The 11,537-nt window shown below is 50.4% G+C and overlaps 1 long non-coding RNA gene across 12 annotated transcripts in view; it reads right to left on the reverse strand.

The window, feature by feature from the left end:
• LOC308059105 overlaps window positions 1-10,974 on the reverse strand; it is a 90,495-nt gene extending 79,521 nt beyond the window's left edge. For 9 of the 12 annotated variants that reach the window (XR_013926120.1, XR_013926124.1, XR_013926125.1 and 6 more), the window contains exon 1: window positions 2,697-10,974. This is a non-coding gene — a long non-coding RNA (uncharacterized lncRNA). The remainder of the gene's footprint in view (window positions 1-2,696) is intronic. The other 3 variants (XR_013926121.1, XR_013926122.1, XR_013926123.1) reach the window with 3 other exon arrangements.
• Window positions 10,975-11,537: the final 563 nt, after the last annotated feature.

Consider the following 11,537-nt stretch of genomic DNA (forward strand, 5'->3'; position numbering starts at 1 on the left):
CTGCAGCTCCTGGAGGACACCTCATGGGCTTAAAGCATCTCTTTAACCTGCCAGAATATCCTTGTGGGCTTCGTCATTGGAGCAGCAGCCCAGCTCCCACAAGGAGGGGGAATGGAGGGGCAGCCTGGACTTGGGAATCTTCTCCCACTCCGGCTCTGCCAGCCACCAGCTACACATATACGAACCGCAGAAACTTACACCACCTAAAATCTTTCTTCGAGTCAAGAGGGCTTCTAGCAGAGCCCCAAAATTCCGCTTGTCAGCAGGAAAGTGTGTCCTTTTCTAAAGAAGCCATGGGAGTTGCTCAGCAAATGCTCTGCAGAAAGTCCCCGAGGCACCGTGGTGCCATGTCAGCCATCTGCCGCCTCTTCCCGGCGCCAGCCCTTCTCTGCGCGAGGAGCTGAGAATGGAGCTGTTCTCCTTCTCCCCGCTGTTAGTCAAACTTCGAAGCACCCGACCGATACTAGTCTATCAGCCTTACAGTTATTTAAAGAGAGTCTGTCAGTTTATTATTAATAGCAGCAATTACATTATAGCAGCTAAAAGACACAAGTGAGATTGGGAACGTACTGCAGGCAGGGTTAGAGATCTGCTCAGGCTTGCTCTGTGCTAGAAGAGGCTTCCAAGTGTGATTATATGGGCAAACCCTTCTAGCCGAGACCCCCGATACATCTTCCCAGGGTGTGTGGCGTAGATAGCAGCTCGCTCTGCCAGCTGCCCATCCATAAGCCGAATGGCCGCAGCGGCAGACTGCAGCTAGGACACCCTGCCCCCAGCAGTATCTCTTGCCTCAGGTTTAGCGAGGCACTCATCTATCCACGTCACTTCTGGCCATTGCAGAGCTGAGGCAGAGCACACTGACATTCGCTTTTGGCACATAGAGTCCCTCACTCCCACAGGAAAAAAACACCATTTCCCAAAAAGAATATAGACAACCAGCAGAACACCGCACTTTTTTTTTGCTCATATAGCTGCATCTAAACTGCGGCTTTACATCAGCGCAAAAGCATTATTAAAACAGCTCATCTAACCAACGTTATTTCACCGTCAGCAACTCCAAATGTAGGTCTGAGCCACTGGCAGAGCACCAGCTTCCTAAACAGGCACTAAAGAGTTCATGCTTTAAACGCTTTCTCAGAGAAGGGAAACTGAGGCAGAAAGCAATTGAAAGCCTCTCCCAAGGTCTTGCAATACATTTATGCAAAGCATGACCCCACACCTGCATTTCAGTCCGTGGCACAGATGCCACGGAGGTAGCAATTTAATAAGCTACCAGCCCCATCTGTTCATTATTGTCTCAACTGGAGATTGCCATCCCAAAGCTGAGCCACATTAATTGATTATATGAATGCTTCTGTTTTGCCCCAATGCAAAAGCAGTCAATTTAATTTAAAACCTTGTTGGAGGAGATTTCAATTTGCTGGCTGACTTTATGCCGAAGCAGACAAGGAGCATCACACAAGTTTCATAACCAGCTCCCACTACATCTGACAGAGCGCATCTGTCCACCTCCTACCTTTCTGGCAATTTTTAAATCAAAATGAATAAAAAAGGAAATAAGCAAAAAGGAGACTTTTCTTGTGGTGCTACCCAGAGCTTTGAGCATAACAGAATCCCAGCTAGCAGAATTTCCCAAATCTAATAGCATTTGTTCAGTCAGAAGTTTTCCCTGTTCTGAAGTTTCCCTGGTTTGCTTTCCAGCAGCATGTATTTTCGCTTTCCCTCCATATTTTAGTCTGGGTAAAGAAAACAGAACACAGTTCGTATTTTTATTACGACTACCAGCACCAGGCAGCAGAGTTAGGGTCACAGAAGCTGAGGGGGGGGGGGATGCCACATCCACACTTTTTGACATTTTAAGTCATGAAAACTCCACTAGTGGTGTGAGAGGCTGCTGGATTTTTCTCTCTTACCCTTTTCTTTCATTTTATTAGTGGCTGGATTTTGATTTCGTTATACCTGACAAAGACCAGCTGCCTCCACAAGTAACTGCGTTACCATCAGAGGCAGCCACAAGTGAAAGCGCTACGTATGTCAGAGGATTGCAACATTTACTGCTTTTTTTTTTTTTTTTTTTCTATAAACTGCATGAGAAACCAATCCACCTTCTAGCTAAAGTAACAGACTTGCAAGTCTTCCCTGTGAGCTTTGCTCCCAGTGGAAAACCTATCTCCGTCAAACGATCCACTTGCCCTCCAAAACCACCATTTCCCTCTTCTGTCCAGAAAACCAAGATCCCTTTTCACACATCAGCTCTGGGCACTAAAGAAAGAGTGTTTTTTCAGTTAAAAGCCAGCGTTGGTTTTTAGCTCTTTGTCCTAGCAGTTATAGTCCTGCTTTGTTTACATTGGGGATATTTTTCTTTTATTCTTGGGAAAAGTGAGCAAAAAAGATCCAAACTCCCTCCCACAAACAAAAAGACAGTAGCACAGACACTTAAGGGGCTTTGCTCAACCGCAGTGACATTACTGAGAAGTGCAACAGTAAATAAAGCAAGCAGATGTTTGCAGGCAGCTGAACAAGGTGGTTTGAAGGTACCCAAATTACTGCAAACAGCCCATTTCTCTTTCTCTTCCACCTTCTACCCTGTCACTTGACCATAATGACACTCATGCTGTTCATCACACTCTCTCCCCATCAATTTTCATTGCCCTCCACAGCTTCTTTATCACTTTTGCTGCCAAACCTACACCTACCTTTAGTTCAGATGTTTACCACAAATCCTGGCAATAGACAACTAATCCGTGAAGAATGGAAATAAATTGCCTAGTTTTAAGAGGCACTAGGCGATAATGTATTTTTTCATATCCACAGATACAGCTAAATATCTTCGCATCTCTGTTGGAGAACTGACACTGCACTAATGCCCTTCCCCTGACTGTTGGTCTGTCCCCTCTGTGCTATTTTAAGAAGCGAACACGTTCTGGTGCAGTAAATAAGGACCAAACCACCACGTGACTTAAAACAGTCACCAGCAAAGAAGAATTTCCAGCCATTCCCTTTGCACAGGCCCTGCAGGCTGTTTTCCTACAAACTGCCATTAAAAAAAAAAAAAAAAAAAGGTTTGATTTTAACTCCAAGCTCTGCTAGAAGGCATTGAATGCTCCTGGGTTTAATGCTCATGAACAGAACTATTATCATTTTCAAAGATTAAAAAAGATTTTTAGCTTCCAGAAAAAGAAATGTCAAAACCATTGCCTCCTTTTTCTTACAGTTTTGTGGTGGGGCTTTTTGGTTGGTTCTTTTTTTTATTATTTTCTTTTTTACACTGATGTAACAGCATTGACTTTAGTGGGATGTGAGGTTTACTCTGGTGCAAATAATAGAGAAAAATCAATCTCTTCCTGCAGATACATCTGTTCCTCAAGCCGAAACGTGTGACCAGGAGCAGGCTCCAGCACAGAACACCCCGCGAGCCACATACCCTTTCACCACGGCGCCGCAGCAGAGCCGGGCTGGTGGCTCGTTCCCAGCCCTGCTTCACCTACCCAGACTGAGAAAACAAACCCTAGGTCCACACCCTGTGGAAAACAGGATGGGTGAGGAGAAAGTCTGGCCACACGAGAGGCTGCCAGATCCATGCTTAGCTGACAGACCCAGGAAATGTCAGCTCTTTCCCACTAGCTGAAATTCTGGATGTTTTGGGGCAAAACGTCTGTTTTGGTTAACAGCCCCACAGCCCTGCCGTCCTCATCGTCAGCAAGGCATGGTGCTGTTCCCCGTACTCTGGACCACACAGTCCTGAGCTGGCAGTGCAGCCTCAGCTGGCAATAAGGAGACAAACCTCTGGCTGCTGACAAACCTGAAGAAGCACAGCCCAGGAAACTCTCAGAGGCCAAATAAAAAGTTTTTTAAAAAAATATTTCAGCCACCATTTACTTTGCTTGGAGGGGGCCAGGGAAGAAAGGGAAGAAGGGAGGGGAGTGCTCAGCTCATTTCCCGGCACTATGGTCTCCTAGAACATGGAAAAACAAACTCTGAAAGATGCACCAGCTGAAGGACGGGGAGCAGCAGGCACAGTGCGCACAGAGACCCCTTCTGCTCCTCACTGACCAAAGTGAAGGGGTGAGGCAACCCCTGGCTGCTGGGGACCTCCCCCCTTCTTGCCATGTTCCTAGCGGGGCAGGAGCCCTGCCAGAGCCATGGCCATGTCCCTCACAGCTTTCCTAGCCCCTGTCCCACAGCACGACCAGAGCCACCAGCTCTGCGAAGCCAGGGGCAGTCGCGCCGGGGCATCGCTGCTGCCCCAGAGGCGTGTGACAGAGCCTCAGCCAGGACAAGCAGGCTCGCCACATCGGGAACCACGAGGGAACGCAGCCTTGGAAGCAGGCACTGCAGTCGCCATTGCCACCCCGAGGCCACCTCCCGGGCAGGGGCAGAGGCACACTGGCAGCCAGCCACGCACAGCCCGCGTGTTTAAGAAGATGCATACCTTTGCACTGCTTACATTTGCTGCTTGCTAAATTTGCACATTTAGCAAGTAGCCCAGCGCTGCTGCTGCAACCCCCCAGGTGCTACTGGCAGGTCAGCACCTGGCTTGCTACCAGTCCCCTCCACCCAGGCAAGGACGCAGCGAGGCTGTGCCCCACATGGTCACCACCATCTCAGATCACGATGACCTGCAAGTATAAACCGAGGCTGCCACTGTTATCACGGTGATGTACATGGGGTCTCTCCCTCCCTGCTTCCCCTCCTACCTGAAAATGTTATTTAATGTTATTCCCCTTCATTGCAGTTCCTTAGGCACACCTATGATACAGGGTTTGGAAAAAGTTAAAAAAAAAAAAAAAAAAAAAAAAGAAAAAAGCCCAAGATATCAAATCAGGAAAACAAGAACAGAAGATGGAATGGAAATAGTCAGGCATTAGTAGGCTGTGATGCACAAATGGAAAACATATCCATTATTGGGAAATGGTGTTTAATATTTGCAATTTGCATTTACACTTGAGAGTTCCAAATGGAAACACCGTTCAGCCTCTTAGAGGTACTGTCTCTCGCCATCATTCCTGCTCGGTCCCCATACTGCTTTCATACTGAGTTCAGCAGCCTCCAGCATACCACGATACTCGCCCTGAGCGCAGGGTGCTGCCAAGCCAAGCCCCTGCACCCCCACCTGGTTACCCAGTCTCGAGGGGACCCCCAGCCTTGCAAACCTCCCAGAGGAGAGGGCCACAGTGGATCAGTGGCACGCAGCGGCCATCTCAGAGCCTGTTCAGGACAGCCAGGGAGGTCACCTTCCATCACACTCTCCATCTTGCTCGGGTAAACATTACATTTTAGGCATCCCACGGCTTTTACATTCCTGGTGGCACAGGTTAGCAGCCACCCCGTTGCCTCCACACAAGCCTCTGCTTTCTGCTTCATTATCAGTGCCTGCCTGATTTAGAGATTGCCTGGTGCCAGCTGCATCTTTAATGCAGTCACTGGTGGTGAAATGTGATGTCACAAGCACTGGATTGCAGCATCCCTGAAGGAACTGGGGTGATAAAGGGAGAAGACCACTTGTATTTACACGCAGATGTCTTCATAATCATCAGGGCCAGCAAAGGAGAGAATCATAGAATCATTTAGGTTGAAAAAGACATTTGAGATCATCAAGTCCAGCCATTAACCCAGGACTGCCAAGTCCATCACTAAACCATTGTCACTAAGCATTAGAATTAAGAAGAATTAGGCAGGAAAATAGAATTAGCATTATTTGGATGCTAATGTGTTTTGGATGCTAACTGGAAGAAACGTGATGCTTTTAAAGCGAGTGCGTGTGGTGCTTCCTGGAAAAGGATGTTGCACGCTGACACAGCGCTGGAGCAAAGCAAGCAAAGCAAGCTGAGGAGAGGCTCAGGCTTCGGAGGGGGGAATACAGGTAGAGAGAACATTGCTTTCTGCACAAAGACTTCCATTTCGAGGAGAAGTGAGGAAAATGGGAAGTATCTCAACAGACCAAGGTGACTGAATTTTGTTTATTCCAGAGAGGGCTGAAACTCGAGGCTCCACAGAGCAGGTCTGCAAGAGCTTCTTCCCTCCCCGCAGACCTCAGGGAAGGGACACCAGCCTGGGGAGCTGTGCCCAAACTGCATTTTCTGCCACCTACCCTTTCCCCTTCCACCTCTTGCCTTCACCCTTCACAGCAGGACACCCACAAGACAGAGGTGATGACTTCACGCTGTCAGGCACCTGCTACTGTCACACAGGCACCACTAAGAGGCATTCCCACTGGCATATTTTTTTAATCCACATCCAAGCAGTGTCCATCATTCACAGCTCTCTGCTTCCTCCCTCACACCCCTCGCCAGCTCTCGCAGCGCTGCCGCTGCTGATCACAGGATCTCTGCTTTTGAAGGCAGCCTGGGGTGGGCTACCTCCTTCGAGCTCTCAGGGAATACAAAATAATGACATAGGTTTTTTACTTTTGTGAACAGGAACCACTCAAAAGACACAGTGCTCCTGGCAGCTCCTGGAGAAATGATGCCCCAGTGACAGGCTTCTTTTCTTCTTTTGAAGCCTGGGCTCCTCCTGATGCCCATCTATGGTCCTTAGCATCATTAGGAGATGTTTACAGCCATTGCAGGGACGGCAAGCTCCAGGTTTTCAGTCTGCAGAAGAAACACAACTTTGCAATGAGCACTATCTTCTGTTCAAGCTGTGCAATTTGATTACAGAAAATAATAAAGATACTATCTGATGGAGAAAAATTTTCCAGGAGTGTGGAGGTGCTTTTGAACAGCAGCTTCATGATCCCTAGCCTCAGGGCTGCCACAGCACTAGCTAGAGGCAGTAGCTTTCAGAGGACCACCTAGCAGTAGACTCTAGGCTAAATATTTAGACGTAGCTGTGCTAACAGTTATGTTTACACATTTCTCTACATAGCCAGTGGCATGCAGGGTTTAGGGGTTCTGCTGCCTTCTTTCCTGTCCTGCTGTGAACTCCCTGTGCTACTTGAGAAGGCCGGTTTATTTGCATGGATTTGCATGGACGTGGAAATAGTACCTTTCTGCCCCACAGACACTGATGCGGCAGCTGTGAAGCTGCTGGTTAGAAAGTGCCGTAGCAGTAATAAACTACCATTACCAGGTTCACAGACACTCTAGGAGTCCTTATCTACAGCCTCCCAGCCTAATTTTGCCTTTTGATTTGTGCAATTGATTGCTGAACTGTCCAACCTGAAACGGCCTAAAGGCAGCTGGTTTGCAGCAAGAGGCATTTCTCGTCCCTCCCCCTGCTGAAACCAAAGGTGCTCAGCACAGAATCATAGGTGCTCAGCACTGCCCACGGGCAGCAGCATCCTCCCGCAGCCACAGGTCACTTGGGAAGCTGAAACCTTTTTCTGGTCATCTGAGCAACCCCCTTCAACCACGTCCCCCTGGCCCCGCTGTTTGCAGCCCCAGGAGCTCTGCCGTAAGGGGCACCCGAGGTGCACTGCACTGGGGGCAGGGGCTGTGCAGGATGAGCACCCTGCTTCCCTCGCACACCCAGCGAGTGCACCGCACAGCCTGGCAGGGCTTTGCCACGGGGGAAAACACAGCCCGACGTGGAAAAGTGCAGCCAGTCAGCCGGGCACCACGGTGTCCCCTTGTGCTGCCAGCCCCGCTCCCCTCCCTGCCACTTCCAGGTGAAGGCCCCGGCGCAGAGCCAGGTTCGGGGTGCCCAGCCCCTGGGCAGAGGATGCCCAGGCCCCCCGGCATCCAGGGCAGGATTTGCACACCACCGGAGCAGGGCCCTTCCTGGCACTTTGGTGGGAAAGTGGCGAGGGAGGAAGGAAAGGGAGAGGGGAAAGAAGCAGGGGCTAGGAGGGAAAGGCGAGCAGGGAGAAGCTGCGGAGAGCAAGGTGGAGGCAGGCATGGGCTGCACCATCACCCAGCAGCAGCACCTGCCCCAGCCCGGAGGCAGGGGTCTCCAGCTCCCCCGGGGGCCCCCAGCACTCCCAAGCCATGGCAGCCCCTTCCAAGACAGTGGGGGAGCTGCGAGTTCCTAATAACCTTTTAAGGGAGGAAAAAAATAACCAAAGAAACAAAGAAACCACCCAGAAAACAAAACAACCCAACAAATCCAGCCCTGGCACAGGTCCCGCGCAGCCCTTGGGGACGCTTGTGGCACGCCGTGTGTGCGACGGCTCTGGGGGAAGGACACACGTGTGCCACCCTTCACAGCATGTGGGCCTTCTGGGGGAAGGACACACGCGTGTCACCCTTCTTACTGCGCCAGGCCTCACAGCGCGGTATTGTCACTGGAGACGAAGGAGAAATCAAGCCTTACCGGTGGAAACCCAGCACCTGTAGATGCACCCACTAAAAGAAACGTTTTCAGATTCATGTACCTGTTTTTCAAAAGGCTGAGAATAAATCTGTCTTTTTTGCAAGATAAGAAACATTTCACATTTCGTTTCAAAGAGACAAAGTTTAATAGTTCTGTACAACAAGGGCAATGTTTCAATCAGAGCCCCGGTAATAGATGCTCTATGCTGAATAGTCTCATGTAGCAATGGTAATATAATCAATTGATGGATGAGTTAAAATCTTTCAGGACTCACTCAAAACCCACTCTATATAGCAGCATAAGCATGTCCATTTTCCAGATAGGCTGCATCCATCAGTAATACCAAGGGAAGGGATAGGGAAAGGCTTCTGAAATCATGAAAGATATTTTGAATGTATCAAGCTTTGCTTTGCTTTTCTACTGTGCTTAATCTTTCCCACCCAATCCAGTACAGGCATTTGCCTTACAGAAGTATTTTGTGATATGGAGAAATTACGTAGGAAGAAACAGGAGTATGGGAATTAGATTATACCCATAGCCCAGATCCATCTGGAACTGGCTGGTTTATGAAGCCAGAAGAGATCATACAATTTCCTTACCTTCCTGCTATGATCTTTCCAACTTATCTTAAAATTCTTTGTCGCACTTGAAACCCATCCAGGACTGGAAATGAGAGGGCTATACTAACACAGAGACTATCTATTCTGGCTAAAAACAGAAGTCATTCATTCTAGCAGTACCCTGATACGTTTGGCAGGCTTGTAAATTTGGGAATTAGACAATACAAGCTCTGAACCTCATTTTTTTCCATATCAAATTAAACATCTGAGTTTTACCCACCACTGCCCAGTGCTGTAGTTCGCTTCATAATTGCCTCTTCCTAATGAGCTGAAGCTCTGCACATCTTGTCGTTTGTATGGGTTTGTGCTGTGGATACAAGGATTAGCAAGTATTTAGGATTCATATCTCATCTGAAACATGAATAACTTACTGCGTGTCCTCTACCAGTGGGACAGTTAAGCCAAGTGCCGTGCGCTGGTGCCCTGTGGGCTCCCATCACCAGGGGAGGTCTGGAGAACAAGCAGGTTTTACCACTTGACCATAAAATCATTGTATCTAGAGCTGGCGAAGAGGACTGAGGTGAACCCCAGAGTTTAGGAGGCTACACCATGAAAAGCCCCCAGCACTGCATGCCGAGGGAGGGACCAGTGCGGAGTCGGGATGTGCCTGGAGGCAGCAGGAAGCCTCCCATGTCCAGTGGGAGCAGCCCCTCCTGTGCTCCCTCCCCTCAGATGTTGTGGCAGGAGCGAGGAAAACTCCCTGTTGAGCTTCCGTCAACTTCATCCAGCTTGAAAGTTAGCTGCAACACCCCCACAAAACCTCCAGCTGGGAGAGTGATACAAGAAGAGAGATGACTGCTCCAAGGGGCTAAGCCTTCAGCCACCGGCGCTCTCCCACACATTCAAATTCCCTTCTCCCCACTTATTTTCTCATTCCTCTCCCAAGCACCATGACAAGCCAGCTCTCTGTTCTTAGTGCTTTGGTTACACCCTCACAGCACTTGAACTGCTGAGCCCTCCCAACAAAATCAGGATAATGAATAATGTTCATCATCTGCTTCGGTGTATCTGTTTCCGCCCCCTGGACTTGCAACATAACTGGTGAGGCACAAGCCCCAGCAGCTGAATGAATCCCACACCACCAGGGTGGACAGGCACAGCAGTGTGCCCTGGCAGCCTCCTCAAACCCTGCAGCCTGCTTCTCCAAGCTCACGGCTCCTCTTCCCAGCTGGCAACTTGCCGTGGAGGACCCGGCCCCACTTCAAAAGCAAGATGGCAAGGGAGCCCTGAGGTACTGGGGTGTCCAGCACAGCAAAAAGGGATGCCCCCCCTCCTTGGTCCTCCCCAGAAGTGCTGCTCCCCACACCGCCCACATTAAGAGCCACCTCCAGACAGGGTGCCAAGGCACAGAAGGGGGAAGGATCAGACCTTTTCAACCTGGGCCGCCTTTAGCAACATTAGGAGCCAGGATCAATGGCCGGCCAGCTTCTCTCCGTCTAGGCTTGAACTGGACTGTTTGTTATCAAAAAATCGAGAAGCACAGAAATATGCATAACATTGCATATAATACAGAACTTAATTGCCTTTACTCATTCCTGCAAAAGCCTATTTCTCGAGCAGAAGTCGCTGTCATTACTGACTCCCCAATCGCACATACCTGCAGCCGGGAGGCATCACTCACTCGGCCGTCGATACCCTCACAACGGAGCTTTACAACGGTGGAAATTGTCGCTCAATTAATCGCTGGGTAGTTCCTGCCAAATTGTCTGCAATAGTTCTTCCTTTGGCACGGAAGGAAAGGATACGGCCCTTTAAAGTGCTCTGAGGTCACATTAGCCCCGCACACGCTCCATTAGCCGTGACCTTGTCTCTCCAGCACAAGTGGGAAGCGCGTCCCGGCTCTTTGCTCCGTGCCCCCTCTGCCCGTGCCCAGGCAGCAGGTGTGAGGGCAGGGGGTCCCTGCCAGGGGACAGGGGATGTGGGGCAGCCAGAAGCACAGCCCTGGGGGCTGGGAATGCTGCCCCCGAGCTGCCCGGCCGCCTGGAGGGACGGAGGCGAGCGGCTCCGAGGGGAGGGTGCAGGGGCTGGGGGGAGCCGGGGCGCCCTCGGGAGGGGAGGGGGTGCCAGGCACCAGGAGGGAACTCGCACAGCTCCCTGCCCCCGCACAACTCCCTGCCCCCGCACATGGAGGGTGGGACCAAGGAGAAAAAAAGTGTTTTGCTTTACCTGCTGCCATGGCCCCATGGAGGCTGCCCCTCGCGAGGGCTGCAGGAGGATCAGCCGGAGACACGGTGTATTCTCCGTGGGAAACACATGGGAGCTTTCCTTCCCTTTTGTCAGCTAGGAATATCAGCGGTGTTGAAAAACCCACAGAAACCCACCAATTTCTTGCTGCTCCAACAGCAGAGGAAGGTGAGGGTGCTTTCCAGCCGGGGGGCGAGAAGCGCCCACTCCCCTGGCACAGGGGTGATGGAGCAGCGCAGCCGCGTGCCCTGGGTGCACCCCAGTGCGTCCCCCCCAGGGACAGGGCTGCGGCGGGACTGCTCTGTGGCTCACCCAGGACTGCACCACGGGAGCAAGCTAAGCAAGAAATTCATTAAGTGTGCAAAGAATATGAGGAACCTTGGTTGAAAAATATCACAAAATACACTGGCTGTCATCATGGGTTACAGCAGATTTTGGGTAGAGAGCTGCCCTGCTGTACCCTCGTCCTGTCTGTGAAAG

The sequence above is a fragment of the Falco punctatus genome (genome assembly GCF_963210335.1).
Source record: "Falco punctatus genome assembly, chromosome: 2".
NCBI classification, from domain to species: Eukaryota; Metazoa; Chordata; class Aves; order Falconiformes; family Falconidae; genus Falco; species Falco punctatus.